The sequence below is a fragment of the Saccostrea cucullata genome, unplaced genomic scaffold (assembly GCF_032062105.1).
Source record: "Saccostrea cucullata isolate Sc308-1 unplaced genomic scaffold, CSIRO_AGI_Scuc_v1 ctg27, whole genome shotgun sequence".
Lineage (NCBI taxonomy): Eukaryota > Metazoa > Mollusca > Bivalvia > Ostreida > Ostreidae > Saccostrea > Saccostrea cuccullata.
The window spans coordinates 90,001-109,414 of record NW_026920935.1 but is presented as its reverse complement, the minus strand read 5'-3'; the positions used below and the strand labels follow the sequence as shown (position 1 = coordinate 109,414).

At 32.8% G+C, this 19,414-nt stretch overlaps 1 long non-coding RNA gene across 2 annotated transcripts in view; it reads right to left on the bottom strand.

Annotated features, from left to right (window-relative positions):
• Positions 1 to 3,582: 3,582 nt before the first annotated feature.
• The window catches only part of LOC134258671 (uncharacterized), a 19,714-nt gene continuing 3,882 nt past the window's right edge, over positions 3,583 to 19,414 (bottom strand). Inside the window, exons 2-4 of one of the 2 annotated variants that reach the window (XR_009990203.1) lie at positions 7,417 to 7,664; positions 5,136 to 5,257; positions 3,583 to 3,839 (exon numbers count right to left, since the gene is read on the bottom strand). This is a non-coding gene — a long non-coding RNA (uncharacterized LOC134258671). The remainder of the gene's footprint in view (positions 3,840 to 5,135; positions 5,258 to 7,416; positions 7,665 to 19,414) is intronic. The other variant, XR_009990202.1, reaches the window with a different exon arrangement.

Here is a 19,414-nt window from a genome sequence, read left to right as displayed (position 1 = left end):
AAGTTGGTTAGACATGCAGGAAATTAAAACCCCCCTCTCCCCCCCCCAAAAAAAAACACAATTTCTTCTCTTTTTCCAACTTCTTTTTATTTGGAAAGGAGGGATGAAACCCATCCATCCTGCTTCTCAATATTTTTTTTCTCCCATTTTCATACTTTTTTTAAAACCCTATCTCTATGGTCAAGGAATTTTTTGTCCACATGAGTGGTGGGGGTGGGCTGTTAAATACCAACACCCCTAGTCAGAATCATAAAATCATAAAAATGGGGGGGGGGTTAAAAAAAACATGTATGAAAATACACACACACACACACACAAATCTAATTTCCTAGTCATACCTAGAATGATTAAGCAAACTTCAAAACCTAACCCTTTTAAATCTAGCTGACTGTTACATGTAGGTGTCACTTGATAATGATCTTACACAAAGTTAGTATATCCCTGTCCCCAATGTCAAGTTTGGCTAAAAATATTCACGTATCTTTACATTGTGTCTTTTTCATAGACCCAAAAGCATTTAAATAAATATCTAGAATATATACATGTAAGCTCTTTTTACAACCAGTTCCTTTTAACTGAGATCATATTTGAGAAAAGATCCAACAAGATGTTTTCTAAATATAAGTTTTACCATATAAAATATATTTCTATATTTTAATCTCACTCTGTAAAATATTTTGAACCCCTAGCTGTATAAGCAAACCACTTCTGGCCACAGCTCCAATGAACAAGGTTCAATACATATAATTATGTCATGATATAAAATACTTTTTAATATTAACACAGTTTATTTCAACATCATTAATACTAGTAAGAAAAGCAGATACAGGACACAATGAGGACATTTCTAAAACATATAAAATAAATTTATCTCTTTGATTTTTGTAAAACAGACATGCATATATCATTCAGATTTTTCTTTTACATTGTGAACAAGGGCAATAACTCTTTGGAAAGATCAATTATTTGTACAAATATACATGTGTGAAATATAGATGTACATGTATTAAACCCATTTACTCTTCAAAACAAGACCTTTCCCATGTTCCAAAATTAAATTTATTACATAGAATGCACTACAAATCTAAGGTTAAGGGAGATAGTTGAAATAAAAAGCAATATGAGCCGCAATTCAAACTTCATAAAACCTTGAAATTTGAAACTTTCATGTTAAAACATCTTTGGTGTAAAACTGCAGTTCATTACTCCAGTATTTCAATGACAGTAAAAGAAAGGATTATAAACTTCTATTAGGCCATACCAATTTGTAACATAGTTCTTCGGATTTTCAAAAATAAAAAGTGAGGCGAGCGAGCGAAAATATTTTACAAATATTATTTTTTTTATTTCAGGTTTCAAAATTATGAGGCGAGCGAATATAATTAATATTAGTGGCAAAAATTTTTAAGTTCTCTTTTTTCTATTATTTTTTCTGGAACAAGAATACATTTTCGATACACTTCAAAACTTGTCTTTCTTTTGTTTCTTGTAACATTGCAATTTTGACATACCCGGTGTAGTTTCATTTCTACAAGTTTTCTGTTTAATTCTTTGCAGATTGTTACGGTCATGTCAGGTTTTGAAATCACAATTGCATCGCTTTTTGAATTTTCTTTTAATTTTAATTGAACAAATATTGTCAATATTTACCTAATCTTGTGTGTACAGTGTGTGTACATTTACTGTATTTTTCATATGTTGATGATGTTCTCGTTATCGTTTCATAAAACAAAGCTTCAAATATCCCCTCTGATTCCATTTCTATTGCTGTGTATGGAACTACTTTGTATCCAATGTTTTTAACTATAGTACACAGGGGTATGCAATTAAAAAAATCATTACAAGTACTTTCCCATGGGCTAGTGGCGGCTTTCAAGTTACTAGCCCCAAGTGAAAAAATAACCCATGCAAATAGAGGGGCAAAAATTAAATTAAATATTAATGCTGAGAAGAAATTAGTCAGGGCACTGCAGTCATTCTTTTTAAAATTAAAGTTAAAAGTTCTGTCAATATTAATCATGCATAAATTATTATGAAAAAAATTAAAATTAATTAAAATATTAAAATTATCTTCCCTTTTTCTGATCATTGCACTAACTCATTTAGAATACGATCAAATTCATTTTGTTTTCATCTTAAATCATTAAATACACTGGAAATATATTTTAAGTGAGTCACAAAACACCTATCTTTCAGCTAGTTGGGTGACCGTAAATAATTTAATGATATATCTGCATGTATTTACCATGAGGAATAGAGGAAATTCGGATTAGGAAAAAACGATCGTTTTTGGAAGTAAAAAAGTCAGCTAGAACTATAAAACAGATAAAATTATGGAGATTTATTGACAACAGAAGCATGTTGTCTGGAAAATTTTTAACTGGTTGGGAAATTTATAACAAAAAACAAGTGAAAATACCGATTGTGCTTGTCTGCATGTATTGCGTGTGTACTTTTATTTTTTACTAGTCCGACGCTCACGGGCTACCTCCTTGCAGAAAACAACTAGCCTGACCCCCCAAAATGGTAGTCCAGGGTGTTGGGAGATGCTAATTGCTCACCCCTGGTACATACGAACAGTTACACAGGCATCTTGCAAAACTTCACAGATTCAAAGTACAAACAAACTAACTAAATCCCGCGCATCTGTCATACAAATTTCCAAGTCTTTCATGCGTTTTGTGTAAAAAAAATTGTATTCGGATATTTTTGGATGCGGGCGCGAATTTTATTTTTATAATATTATAATTTGGATTTGTTGAAAATAGAAGCGGTGAATCCGACGAACTATATTAGAAATTGGTATGGCCTTATCCATACATGTATTTACATTAGAAAGTCTTTTTAGGAAATTCTGATTGAAAAAAAAATTACATCTTTTATCCTTAAAAAAATTGATTCCTACACAATATCATTACATTTGATATAAACATTGCAAGCTTTATACAGTTTTATTACACACTTAGTAATAAATACAGGTTTTTTGCATATGCGATATGGCTGACGTCACAATAGCCGTATCAGCCCTGCAGGGCTGATATGGATTTGCGGGGCTGATATCCGTATCAGCCCTGCAAATCCATATCAGCCCTGCAGGGCTGATAGGGCTATTGTGACGCCAATATCACACCCTTAGTAAATTAAACCACAATAACAGTACTTGTGATCATACACAATTTTTGGTGGGTTCATATTCTCTTAATTTTAACTTTTTGAAACTAAGGTTAATCTTAATTTACAAATACATGTAATACTGTAGATTATTTTCAAATTACTACGGATCAAGTGCATTGAAATAGAAGTAGAAACAAACCCAAATCGTATGAAACATTAGACTATGTACATGTATGTAAGAAGTACATGCATGGTTATTTACTTATTTTCTTCTCAACTGAATGTGTTCTGTATTTTATTACTAAGTATGTAATAAATATAATAAAACATACCCTTTTCCACATCACATCCTGTATCAGCCCTCGACCAATATCAGCCCTCGGGCCTTCGGCCCTCTGGCTGATATTGGTGTCTCGGGCTGATACAGGATGTGATATGGAAAAGGGTATGTATTATTCTCTATTTAAAATAAGCCATTATACTTATATACAACAAAATACTTAGTATTCATTGTCAACCACTTCTAAAATTGGATCAGTATCATTTCAACCAGAGAATAAAATCATTCAAAATTGATCACCATTATTTTGGGCTCATTACATTTGTTTCTGCGAGCCTCGGTTTCATTCAGCAACTGTACTTTATTTTCTGTGTAAAAAATACAACGTCTCCACTCCAATCTTAAGGCAGTGCTGATATGCTGTCATCTTTTATAAATGCATGATCTGGATTTGAAAAAAATCAAACATCAATTCAAAGATTATACATGTACATACTGCAGATTCCTTATTTTTTGTGAGTACTTATTATTGCAAAATAGCTCTTAAAAACATTAAATCGCAAGAATATATATTTGTGAATGGTCGGTTGATAAGGAGAATGTGCATGGGTTTCAGTACCATAAAAATTTTATTTCGCAATTAAGTGATGCTACATGCAAAATTGCAATAATAAATTCCTTGCATTTAACAAGGAATTTACAGCATATCACATCAGTCTGTTGTTGTATACATAGAATTTAGTAACTTTTAAAATAATTGCACAATAAATTATGTAAATTGTACTCAGATTTATAATTGACTATAAGCCTATATGGACCACGATGCTCTTCTGAGACATGTCAATTGAAAATAAAATACAACCATATTTTCCTTAAACATGTTAAAAATGACAATCTACACATGAAAAGTTCGACTAATCCTTAGGTGAAGTTCATTCAAAAAAGAAGTCTCAATATTAAGTCAGATTATATTTCTGTGTAAAAAAAAAATATGAAGCCAGTGTCAAATCAGTATAGAGGATACATGAATATTTTGTGAATTAATTTGTGCCATTTCTTGTCAGGAATTCCAGAAATTAATTCAAAAACACTCCTGTATCCACTCCTATAAATGTGCAGATCTGAATCTGCAAAAATGACTGCAAAGTTTTGCATGAATATGAGATTGTCATTTTTTATTTCATCTTACCATTCTCCTGAAAATATTTTGCCTTCAATTGGTTTGGGACAAATATGAATGTACCTAACAAGAATCAGTTTTCAAAAGTATAATGTACATCTATTTGTAAGTTCTGGATATTAGGAGATATTAGGAGGAGTTCAAATTTGTTAATAGTAATATCAAATGCATCATTTTCTTGAAGTTTCTCGAAATTTCTTGAAGAAAATCACTGATCTTAATCAAAACCTAAATCTTTGAAAAGCCATCCTCCCATTTGAAATACAAATTCCAACATCCAGTTTAAAAATACTGAACATCCTCCCCAATGTGACATGTACATTTTCATATGTTCATTTTCGAATTAAATAAATAAGAAAAAAGTAAAGCATTCTGCAAATTTATCTATCATTTCATACAATCAGCCTCTTAAAAAGATTTTAATAAATTTCTTAATGGACAAAGGGCATACTTTAAATACATGTCAGATAATGATGGATGTGTTGAACTTTTCTTAATATAATACTAGTATGCAATATCATATCAAAATTTTGCATGCATGTTCAAAATCAACAATACTACCTTGATTACCCTGTCCAACATGTTCCATTTCAATGGTTCCTTTTCCTCATCCTTCAAGAGTTTTAAGAGGTTTCAGTATCCACATCCACAAAGGTTTAAACCAGCTTCTTTGTCAAAAACACCTATAAATAGAGTGAAATATTAAGGCATTTGAAATAGTATGTATTGTAATGTTAATTTCCAAGCTTTGATGTCAAGGAAGTTAAGAAGGTCATGTGTAAGAAATTTATCAATGAATATTGTCTTCAGTACTGAATTTTGTATTTGTCTGAAGCAATGAAGTAACAGAAAGCACTTAATACAGCTAAAAAAATTATTTGTGTTTTGAGAATTTTGAGATGTACATTAGATACACCAGTTTATTACATTTTACATTTTAAACAGTGAAATACTGTAATTTATTCATTAAATAAAAATGATATTCTTTCACAGTGTGAAAGATTATCAAAATGATATCCTTTCACAATGTGACAAATACCAGAAGTGCAAAAAAACTCTCAATTTTCCTTCCCATTTACAAGAAATGTTGTAAAAAATATTCCATGGCCTGTTAAAAGATGGAGAACAAGTTGTCATAAACCATTCTGACAGAGATAAAGACTGTGAAGATTCCTCAAATATGTTAATTGCTGAAATTTGTGTTTACAATGTCTTTCACTTTAAGCTGACGTCTTGACCTCTCAACTATGATGTCATGTAGCGTATGACTACATTACAAAAAAGACGTAGACAAAGGGAAAATCAAAGAAAATGTAATAAACAGAAAATTCAATGTTTATGGAATTTATTTCACTCATGAGACAAAATATCCTGTCTCACACATGAAATAATTTCCATATTCAACTACAAAACATGGAATATCCTCAATATACATGTGTACACTTAACTGTTCTAAACAAGAGGCCCATGGGCCACATCGCTCACCCGAGTAGCTTTGACCATGCTGTTCTTTATCAAATTCCTCCACTGTAATACATTTTGTGACCCAACCCTACCACATGGGTCATAATTTGGAAAATTTAAATCTACACTACCCATGGATGCTTCCACATACCGTATATACTCGCCTATAAGTCGGTCCGCCTATAAGTCAGTTGTATTTTTTGACATTATTTCAGTTGGATTTGCGATTGACCCGCTTAAAAGTCCGTACAATTTTTTGCCAAAATCTGGTGACAGTTTCAAGTAAATCCATTTATGTTTTAATCTGGTTTCAATTAATATTTTTTGAAATGACACTGACATTTAATCTTAAATTATGAAAAAGGGGGCAATGCTCACTTAAAACACAGATAAAATTATTAAAATATGTAAATACCTGTACTTTATATATATAATCTAAGAATACATAAATTATCTTATATATTCAGACATTTTCTTTGATAATTGTCGGACATGCAAATAAGATACTACCTTTTAGCCTCCAGAAAATACCGGTACCAATCTCTTTATGACTCGCCTATAAGTCAGACACGGAGTTTAAGACCAATATTTAACTCCCAAAATACCGACTTATAGGTGAGTATATACGGTACGTTTCAGCTTTTTTGGCCCAGTAGTTCCTGTGAAGAAGATATTTAAAGTATTTTTTCTATTTATTTTAATTTACAATATGTATTCCCATTGTGGCCTCGCCCTACCCCAGGGGGTCATGATTTGAACAATTTACAATCTACACTACCCTAGGATGCTTCAGTATAAGTGTCAGCTTTTCTGGCCCAGTGGTTCTTGAGAAGATTTTTAAAGTTTTTTCCTACATATTTCTATGTAAAATTTTGATTCCCTATTGTGGCCCCACCCTACCCCTGGGGGTCATGATTTGAACAATTTACGTTATACACTACCCTTGGATGCTTCCACATAAATTTCAGTTTTTTCTGGGCCAGACAATAGGTGATAAGAGAAACTCACTTGAGTTTTTTTTGCCCAGGTGAGCTAAAATCTTTATCTCTTTTGTCGCCCTACCTTTCGGGGCTTTGTACCCTATCCTCCAGGGCAATGATTACAATTAAATCTATATATGCTACATGTTTACATGTCAAGACAGCAATCCTTAGGAAGGAGGCATTGCATTTTCTTTAAACTTTTTCTTATAACCTTTATTCCCTTGTTCAAGAATACTTTGTGCCAAGTTGGTTGAAAGTGGCCCAGTGGAGAATGTGAAAGTTTATATATATAAAGATGACAACAAGGGCAACAATACTCACAATAAGTGCACGTATATACAATAGACAAATTTTAATCAGAAACCCCCTTGAGCCTCTGGCCCTGAGGGACTTACACTTTTGACAAATCCTGCTTTGTGTGTATTTTGAAATTACCTCTGTACATGTTTTTATGTCTCAGTGGACAGTTTCTTGATGTTCTTGAACAGATTTTGTTATTTGTTTGTGATCCTGACATCATTCTGTAGATGATAGATTGTCTAAATCTCTGTACCACTACTGTCTTTCAATATATTTAGGGGTATGATGGGCGACTGGCATACAGTACCAGAATATTGATGTGAAATAACATTCCTGTAGAGACCTGAAAGTTAAGGCTCAGTGTTAAAAGTTAATCAATATGAAGGCAAAAGTTGTACAACATTCATAAATGATAAAACCATTTATGTAATATCTAATAGTGATCAAGATCTAGTAATTACTCAGTCCTTTTGTTGCTAGCTAGATCTATCAAGATCAAATCAATGATATGATTAAAATTCTGAATCATCTTTAATTTAAACTTACTTTTCCCTCTTCTTTATGTAGAAAATGAAGAATTTTCATGGAAAAATTTGAAATCAATCATGTCAAAAGTGAACTGAATGCAGTTTAAAATATATATATTACATGTACTGAGTTTACCTAAAAATTATTTCTCAATACACCTTTAATTACCAAGCTACAATATCATTGTAAAGGATCATTAACAGACTCATTTTATACCTCAAATTTTAGAATTCTGTTAAGGAACTTTTAATTTACTAAATTTTGACTTTTATAAAATGTGTGAACTAGCTAGCATAAAAATATCATTTAAATTACTAGACAACAGCTAGCTTGTATATAAATTTGCATAAGAAAAGTCACATACGTAAGATGCCAAAAGTATAATTATTTGGTGTAGATGTTATTCATCATTATCAAAGGTTAAATCTTTAAAATTCGTCTCTAAGTGTCAGAACTTGTCCCTCCAGTATATTGCTATAAAATAACTTTTAATACCCAATTTAAGCAAAGTTAAAAAAACAAATTTTGCAAAACTAGAAAACTGACCAGTCAGCAAGGGCCCCGCCATGGGGTGGAATTATAAGGATGCAGCTTATGGAATGATTAAAAAATATATGAAGAAATAAGCAACAGCAAATGTATTCTTAAAATTTTCAACATAATTCCTGAATATCCAAAAACCTGTAAATAATATCCTTGTATATTTACATTAGGCACTGGCAGTAAAGAACAACCTAACATTGAATGTATATATAAACAATAATGAAGTTTGTGTTTGTGCTATATAAAATGCCAGTCTTCAATGAATGCAAATACATGTATCATGAAGGCTTGACCTTAACTTCAAAACAAACAGCAGTTGCAGACAAAGTTTTTCATTAATCTTAAAATGACAGATAAAGATAGGCCTACTAAATTTTCTTCAGCAGGCTAGATAATTAATCCTGAGGGATTAATTGTACCTCTCTCATCATTTTCTTCTAAAGTTACAATAAAAACTTTTTCAGTATTAATATTAGAATGGCTTAATCCAACTACCTTAAAAATTATTATTATTCTTGAATTTACATAAAGGGAAAAAAGTAAAAATAAAAGTTATGTCTTCTTTAATCTATTTCTTGTTTTTAGAATTCAATGAAATCATATTTTACTCATTGTGTAGGTATTTTAACCAAAATAAAGTATAAACATTTATATCTAAATCCACATTTCAGTTTGTTCATTAAGCATTCCAAATTGACTGAACCTTAAAACAAACTTCATTTGCAGACAGAGGTGGTAATTAATCTCAATGTTACAGATAACGATAATGCTTCGTATTTTCTTCAGGAGGAAAGCTAATTAATCCCAAGGGACTCATAGCAGCATTCAGTTTACAATGGAAACATCTTCAGCAGTTATCTCTCTTTGCTAAAGCATTCTTATATAAAGTTAAGGAATATACCCCACCACCCCAGCTCCAAACCAAGGGTCATAGAGAAACAAACTTAGCATCAAAATATGTCTTTCTGGCTACCTAACTACCATACCAAATTTGATCTTAATTGGGCAACCATGAAAAAAGTTATTAGGAAAAAACAGGAAATTTGTGGACAGAAGAAAGACAGACGGACAGACAGAGTGATTACTATAGGGCACCCGCAAATCCTTGCGGGGCCCTAATTAAATTGTATGTGTATTTGAACAGGATTTGAACATGTTAAATTAGTAGGGATGGCAATCGATTGTAGAATTGCTAATCGGTTAACCGCAAACCGTTCCGACCGATTAACCGGTTAGTCGTATCAAGATCTACATTTTCTTTTCATATACCGGTACACAAAAAGGCTAAAAGACGTTAGAAGTTACATTCTGTTCATTATTTTGATCGGGGAATTTTATGTACATGAAAGTATATAATTTGTTTTATTCAATAGACAAGAAAAAAATATTTTAAACTAAAAAAAAATATTTTAAACTAAAAAAAAATATTTTAAACTAAAAAAAAATATTTTAAACTTAAAAAAAAATTCAGAAAACCATGAATCTTGCTTGAGAAATCAGACAGGGACAATTTTCCAACGCAGATGTTAAAGAAGTTTACTCTGCGTTGTCACCATAATCAGAACTAATCTATGTCTGAACTTTCACTTTATTTAACAATTTACAACCTTCTTTTTTAAAAACATAATTTAATACTAATAGAATATAATTTATTAGATAACGGCAAAATACATAGACATACAATAATTAAAAGTGCTTAACGGTGATGTTTGAAATGTCTTTAAAAAAACAACACCACAGGACTATCTGGGTAACGGCATGATGTTATAAAAACAGTAATTAATACTTTACGAATTGTGACCAATTACCCTGTGATCTTAATTTGGAGAGCTATAATTACCTCCAAATATTCTTAATAATAAGATGTGTAAAAACACTTCTTTAAAATCTATGCAGCACTTTCCTTTCAAAAAAAAAAAAAAAAAAAAAAAAAAAAAAAATTAAAAAAATAGAAAAAGGGATTTTGAGGAAACTGCGCTTAAATTTATACATATATTTAATTTTTTCCGACTAACCGATTACGGATTTTCTAACCGATTAGCATCGTTCCGACCGATTAATCGAATAACCGGTTACAAATTGCCATCCCTATAAATTAGTAATCAGTTGGCCATATAAAAATTGTAATATTCAGTGCTTTGCAAAAGATTATTTTTCCTCTTATTTATTAAATGTTCATGATGATAACTACAAGCACATACATTTATTTATCACAAAAATTATAAAACAGGTACACAGATTCAGGTGGGGAGGTGGGGATTTAGACACTAGCTCCCTCTAAAACACACACATATGCAAAAAAAGTTTTAGATATGATGCGTATAGTTTTCTTTGTTATACACTTGACGAAACATACACTGACAAAGTAAAATTAGAGTAAATTCTGTGTCAAAATAAGGTTATCTAATTGTTGAGGGATCTTTTTATGCCATCAGCTACTGTGACAATTAACATGATTAAAGGACCTCACTTTATACATTCTCATCTGAAGGACCGTCTCCAAGTCCCACAGTGAGATTCGAACATGTGATGTAAGGATTGACTCCTTTATACTTCGCGACTCTAGAGCAGACACTCTAACCAGGGGCGGATACAGGATTTGTGGTTAGGGGGGGCGTGGATAATTTTGTTGAGGCAAGGGGTCTGGGGGCTGCCTTAAGGCCCCTAGTGGGTCCAAGGCGAAGCCTTGGTGGGGGCCCAGGGGGCGAAGCCCCCGGAAGCTCCTGGGTTTTCGTGTATTTTAGAGTAAAACCAGGCACAATAATAGTGCATATTTTTCAATTATTTTTGTTTAAAGTGGCATATAGGTCCAGATATTGGAATAAAAATTGTATTGAATGTTTCTCAATTCTCATTGTATTGTAACACATGCCACTATAATAAACGATTTAATTACTTATTACATACTAATAGTGGTATTAGTTAGTGATGTACCAAAGTACGCCGTGTTTAATTAATACTAGTCATATCATACTTTGAATGGCGGGGGCCCAGGGGGCGCAGCCCCCGGAAGCTCCTGGATTTTTGTGTATTTTAAGAGTAAATCCAGGCAGAAAAACAGTGGTTTGGTTAGTTTTGTACCAAAATGTGGCATTATAAATATAAGTCACATCATACTTTGAAAATTTTAGGGGGGGGGGCGTGCGCTCCCCACGCCCCCCCCCCCTTAAATGCTAACCACTGCTTCAAGCATGGATTTGAGCGAAAAAATGCAATGAAGCTACCCCTTGCTCTGCTCCTATTTTGTATTGTTTTATGGACTTTGATATTGAATACTTTTCTTTATCTCCATATCCTATGTTTAAGATGAAGATAAATTAGCCTTTTGCATCATGTCTGTAAGAGATATTTTATTCGATAATGATCAATCATTTTAGTCATTAACATCTAAAATATTATAAAAATATATGAGAATTTATTAAAGCAATTATATTTCTTTGCATAAGGGACACTGACACACACCATCATGAGTGTGAGATAATTATGTTAAAAAAATATAAGAATTTGACAGACTTTTTGAAATACTTTTATCACTCCAGGCATGATAATGAATCAATCAAATTACTTACTAGTACCATTCATGTGTTCAGTACTTAGTACTTTACAGTTTAAGTGTCTATATGTCATCTAAGATTGTGATCAAGGAAATTTAAATAATTTTCAAGTAATATTTGATGGCGGTATTTTTTCAATAAAAATAATGTTAGGGGGCGCTTTGACTAAAATTAGGGGACACTTTGACTGGGACATTTTTATTAGGGGGCGCTTGGACTGGCTCCCACTGCACTCCCTCACCCTTTTGATTTGCAAAATAAGAGAGAGAAAGAAATACCCAAATTTCTACAGTGTATTTTGTTCTTACTATAGAAAAATGTTCATTGAAAGGCTAATGTTGTAATATATTAAGAAATTTGGTTGTGATAACAAAATGAAACTTTACTTCTTTACATAGTAGAATTTACAGGTTCAAAGATTTATTTTCCACTTTTTCAAAAATTTAAGGTTATCTATAGATACAAGTATTTTTTTCACAGGTTGATCAACCTACCATTTCTTTAAAAACCACATTCGGGTGTATCCTACTGAGTAATTTAACTACATCTACATGTTTATGTAAAACGTAAGTTACAATGTATATAAACTCTTTTCTTCAAAATCCCCCCCCCCGCCCTTGAAAAATTTCAAGATCCGCGCCTGAATAATAATCACAAGCTGATCACTTGAGGGTTGTTTAGATTGTAATTTACCATTTCTAATCTTTTGAATGTCACATTCATTCTATATTCATTTAATTAAGCACTTCTTCACACGTTTATTACAAGTAATGATGTATATTGCATGTAAGTAACTGAGAAATTGTGTATCTGCTATTGTAAGAAGTAAAACAGACTATAACATTTTCTGCACATTGAATCATTTTCACTTCTTTTAATACTGGAGTAAAATATTTCACAATACCAAGAACAACATTAACTAGATGCTGTCATGAGACAGTAATACCCGCACTAAGGTGTTTGCCTCTAAAACACGCTCCTACATATTGGCCGGCTTTCCAAGGAAAAAGTCAAAATAATTCTATAATTTACATAGGCGTCGGAACCGGGGGGGGGGAGGGGGGCTAGGGCCGGGGCTTTTTTTCCAAACATATACTTAGTATAGATATTGAACATGGCTTCATAGGTTTAGCCCCCCCACTTTCCACAGACACATGGCAGTATAGGTAAAAAATGGGAAAAAGGTAGTGTATAGAAAAAAAATTTTTGGTACTGAAGTTCGAATTCAACCCCCCCCCCCCGGAAATAGGATTTTCGTGTTTGGGAAATTGATGTTTTCGTTTTTTTTTTTTTTTTTTTTCTTTGCTTGTCAGGTTTTTTTTTAGAAGTTATAAAAAAATTTTTTTACACCTAGCCCCCCCACTTTGAATTTGCTTCCGACACCAATGATTTACATGTATTCATCAAACTGAGTATGAAATTCTCAGACCGGCCCTGTGACCTATAACTCAGAACCTCTTATATTTATTTTACATGCTTAATTCATTATATACCAGTTTGAATTCTATTAATGATGTAAATTAGATTTTGATAAATGTTTTGCTCATAATAGGACCTTTTTAAATTTATTAATCCCCCCCGTCGACACCACAATCACACAGCACATACTGTTTGGAATAGGCTAGATGGAAAAGTTTTGTTAAAACATCGTTTGTTATGAATTAATTTAAAATTTGTTCTTGTACTATATATGTTAACATGTAAATTTCTACATCACATCACGTTGCGTCACCCATTATCATATTTTTAGATTAAACACCATTTGGCACACCTCGGCCGATTCCCACTTCATCTGATAAGGTGACGGAATCGACGAAGGTTTGTCGAATGGAATTAGCACATGGCTGCAGTCTGGTGTGCATTGGATTAATTCATTTTGTGTTATAATTGGATTTATATTTCATGAAGTTGACGAGACAAACATGTATGGCAGTCGGTAAGTACAAGTTTAAGTATAGTGGGGAGTAAAATAAACCCAAACGATCCCCTTACCAAAATATTGACCTTCTGGCAACATCTTCTGGCTTTATTGCCGCAATATTGCAGCAACATTCTGGCAATACATTGCCGCAATATTGCGGCTATATCGTTTTTCGTATGTAAATTAGTTTTGCGGCAATATTGCCAGAAAGGGGTTGCGGCAATATTGCTGCAAATCATGACCCAAATATTCAGGTTGGGCACACACCCCCAAATGGTCATTTAACCCCCGTTCGGTGGTCAATCGCCCATATCGGCGTCTTTTTTACCTACCAAATGGTGGTCTTTTTTATTCAAATCCAATTTTCATTGAAATAAAGCAAAAGCGCATTTACTTAGGCATTTGAGAATTTTAATTAACATATTCCTCGCGCATTTAATACAATTTAGTCAATTTTCCATGTGGAATTTCTGTGGAACTTCATAAAAACGAAACCCACAGCTGTTCGTGACGGCCGAACTATTAGCTCAAACAATACAAAAAATTATTTTGTTGTGTATAGTTCGGTAAAAAATACATTGAAGCAAGAGGTGTTAGTCTAGAGAAGTAACTTTTCAAACGATCTTTCGATCTGCGTCTATACAAATCTGTATAAAATCCCGTTAAACACGAGCTCCTCGAATCTTATTCGTATGGTGGGCACTTAGTGCTATAATATTCATTTTTCCTACATTTTAATGTAACATTTATTCTTTATTTTCTTTTAGGATGAAGTTACGATTTCTGTGCGACCCTTTGTGGTTTAGTATGCATATCTGTGTTGTATCTACTATATTTATTAAATATTTTTGAATAAAAGATTTACAAAGTGACATTTGCAATTATTCCTGTTTTTATTCCAAGATTATGGTTTTCGAGTGATTATTTTAACATGAATTCACTGCATATCGCATTTTTATAAAGAATAAAGCCATTGCTTACGAAATAAACTAAATAAAAGCGAATTCTTACCATTCCTTTTATTTTACTTTTTGAAAATTAACACGTATGGGTCTCCGTAGTTAATTCAGTCTTTTGACCCAAGTTTGGAAAAGATCGTCATTTTTGATTGGTTTAGATAATTGATCGGTTGCCCGGATGACAGAAATATGAAGTGATCAACACGATTGATAGGCTCAACTACGCGCAAGACGGAGGGAATTTTTCTTTTAAAGTTATAACAGAGAAACGTTACATTTGTTTACATAGGTGACGATTTTGTCAATTATTTGAACGACACTGCGCAAAAAAGTCCGCGTTGAAATTTTAATTTTTTTCGTTCAGAGTACAGATAAATATCTATATTTTATTCCCCGTGAGTTGAAATTATGCGCCATTTCACGTCATTCCAGAGAACAGAACAAAACGATTTTTCTCTCCCATTTGGTGGTTAATAAAGACGCCGATATGGGCGAATGACCACCAAACGGGGGTTAAATGACCATTTGGCGGTGTGTGCCCAACCTGATATTGATCTTCTGGCAACATCTTCCGGCATTATTGCCGCAATATTGCGGCTATATCGTTTTTCGTATGTTAATTAGTTTTGCGGCAATATTGCCAGAAAAGGGTTGCGGCAATATTGCTGCAAATCATGACCAAAATATTGATCTTCTGCCAACATCTTCCGGCATTATTGCCACAATATTGCGGCTATATCGTTTTTCGTATGTAAGTTAAGATATTAATTGGTATATTTAATGGAAATAATGATCTATCAATCTAACAATTAACAAACTGTGCTGAGGAATATAACAATTTAAACAATAGCAAGCCACAGGGTCAATAAGAAATAGCTATTCTGCTATTCTTTGAACAGATAGAAAATTATATTGATCATCATAATGAAAATCAAGATATGTTTGTGAAACACTGTGCGCCTTGTGGCAATAAAGTTTGAAAAAGCTATTTATAGCATATGGGTCACAGTCAAGGTCACAAGATCATTGATCTTGGTGTCATTTGAAAGAACTTAATTGAAGTGGAGTATGCATACTAAATATGAAGTCTCTATCTCTTATAGTTCAAAATTTATGGCAGAGGATCAAAATGGCTATTTCTAGCATAGGGGTCACAGTAAAGGTCAAATTGTCATTGACCTTGGTGTTACTTGAAAGAGTTTAATTAGTGAAGGGTGCATATCAAATATGAATTCTCCATCTTTTATGACTCAAAAGTTATGTCGAAGTTTCAAAAAATCTATTTTAAGTATATGGTCACAGTCAAGGTCCCAAGGTCATTGACCTTGGTGTTATTTGAAAGAGGTTAATTAATGAAGGGTGTATACATAATACAAGTTCTCTATCTTTTATTGCTCAAGATTTATGTCCAAGATTCAAAAAATCTATTTTAAGGATGTGGGTCACAGCCAAGGTCTCAAGGTCATTCAGCTTCAGGTGTTTTTTGAAAAAGCTTAATTAGTGAATTATGCATACTAAATATAAAGTCTCTATCTTTCATTAATTTTAAGTTATGACGAATATTCGAAAAAGCTATTTTTATCATATAGGTCACAGTCAAGGTCACAAGGTCATTGACCTTGATGTCATTTGAAAGAACATAATTAGTGGAGTAGACATACCAAATATGAAATCTTTATCTCTCATTGGTTCAAAAGTAATGGTGAAGGTTCAAGTTTACAAACAGACAGACAGGACAAAAACAATATGTACCCCCGATCTATCGAGACAGGTATAAAAATGTTTATAGAAACAATATTAATATGCCACTGTGAAAATGTCCAGCAACTCTGCATTTATTTTCAAATAACATGCTTTAATTCATCTTTTCCTGCTACTCTAGGATATATAGACATACAAGTCTAGTATGCATGCATCACAAGCACTAATTGAAACACATATAATTTTTCCAATTTTTATCTCCATTGAATCATTAACATCTCAAAAAGAATATTGGTTTTGACTCACCAAGTCTGATGATATGGAAACAGCTAGAGTATACACATTCCTATAATTCTGCTTAAATTCTTTTTTCTAGTCAGTCCACATAATGCAGTCTTACTACTCATCTTGACTAATCCCACTGTACACAATTAACAACTCTAATCAACTTGATACAAGTCAGTAATGAAGCAAAACATGCTTGCCTTTGAATTCCCTCCACTTTATTTAAAAAGAGGAAGTAAATGACTGAGCATGCTCAACAAATGGTTCATGGGTAATCCTAGATGTTGCCAGAAAGTTTTTTCTGGCAGTATTGCCAGAATGTCACCGGAAGTTGTTGCAGCTAGCGGTGATATTTCATTTTTTCTCACAGTATTGCCGGAATGTCACCAGAAGTTGTTGCCGCTAGCGGTGATATTTCACTAACCCAAAAAGCTTGTTTCTGGTGACAAAAATGTGTTGCCGCAATGTTGCCGCAATATAGCAGCAATATTGCTGCAATAATTTTACTTTGGTAAGGGTCAGGTTAAAGTTCAAAAAGGGTCAAAGATCATCGCATGCCACACTAGACGAATTTCATATTGTGAAGTTATCTGCCATTGTCGATGTGACATTCAGTTACTGCCAATACTGGTGCGGATCCAGAATTTTTTTCGGGAGTAGGGAGAGGGGTTCACATCTCAGTCAAAAAATTTCCAGCCCAGAATTTCCTGACAAGCAGGAGAAAAAAAAAACTGAAAACAAATAAACAAAATAAAAACAATGATAGTGTGGTCAATGTTTTCTCAGTTAGGGGGAGGATGTCCAAAGTCATTTTTTATTTGCTTCAGTATATAGTCTTGTTTAAATAACAAAGCAAATTCCAGGGGGGGGGGGATGGGGGGGGGGATTCCAATCTCCCTACCCACTCCCTGTCCCTGAAATAACAATCTATTTTGTGATTCCAATTAAATAGTATATTTTTTTCCATTTGACTAATTATACATATACTCACCGTCAATAGAAACGCAACACCCTAATTTCATGTTGAAAATTAAAAACAGGTTATAACTATGTACCAAAAAAGTAAGGACATCTTTTACTTTGCCAAATCAGTTATTTTACGGTTGAATGAATTTCATTCCATTACCGGAAGTTGCTTTTTAGCCCTCTTAACAGAATTCAAAATTTTCCATTTTTAATAAAATTTTAACAATATTTTGGGTTTCCAAGGTTTTGAAACTGTTAATCATAAGTATTGTACTAAAAGGCCGGGAAAAAATCCTTCTTTCTTTACCGGATGTGATGCCTATATTTCCTCAAAATGACTGATAGCAAGAAGGGGGGATGTTTTAAGAGTTATGTGTTACCTTCTAAAGTTTAATGATAACATTAAAAATGAATATATTTAAGTAAAAAGTAAATTTACAAAAAATTAATGCTCCATTTAAACATTAAATGTTATTTTTAGACCTTAGAAAGAAACAAATACCCGGTAAATCTGAAAACATCCCCCCTTCCGACCATTTAATGAAAACGTGCTAGTCTGCCATATACAACAAATGCAGCCCGATTTCTAGCATGCATTAAGTTTATTAATGTCTCAATCTGAGCGAAATTAATATTCTTGGGCATTTTTAGATACATGTTTTTCAGATATTGGGGTCGAATTTTCTCTAACCTGGCGTAGTGTAGCAACTTTTTGACTTCCGGTCAAGAAACTGTCATTTATGCTTTTGAAACACATGAGCCTGATGAGTCGTTATATAGTGTACATTTGTATCTGCAGCTCTTTTTTCTTTATTTTGAGAATTTCCAGCATTAGCAATGAAAATCAGTAATTTTGAGGAAATATAGGCATCACATCCGGTAAAGAAAGAAGGATTTTTTCCCGGCCTTTTGGTACAATACTTATGATTAACAGTTTCAAAACCTTGGAAACCCAAAATATTGTTAAAATTTTATTAAAAATGGAAAATTTTGAATTCTGTTAAGAGGGCTAAAAAGCAACTTCCGGTAATGGAAAGAAATCCATTCAACCGTAAAATAGCTGATTTGGCAAAGTTAAAGATGTCCTTACTTTTTTGGTACATAGTTATAACCTGTATATAATTTTCACCATAAAATTAGGGTGTTGCGTTTCTATTGACGGTGAGTATATTTTGTTTCTTGTGTTTATATTATGTCTGTCTATTTGTCTGCAGAAATTATAACCTTGCCCATAAGTTTTAAGTGGGATGGGCTATACAAATGGCTTCTACATTTTATAGGTTTATTTCTTGTGACAACTAAGACCTTTTATTTGGGTACCATTAATTTTTACCTGAAATCGCTTGACCTAGGATACACATTTTTACAAGAAAAATACCAAACTTTAAACTTGGCCTAAATTTTGATCAATAGGTGCTAGGGCTTTCATGCTTAACATGTGTATTCATAAGTGAACTGTCAACAGGTATAAATATGTTTGACCTTGACCCTAGAGTTTGAACCACTTTAAAAAAAATTAACCTTGGCAATTAACTTTTGAACAGGAATTACTAGGGATTTCTTTATTTCACATGTGCATTCCTTGTGACAAAACTTTCTTCTGATACTAACAATTTGAACCCTTTGACCTTGAACT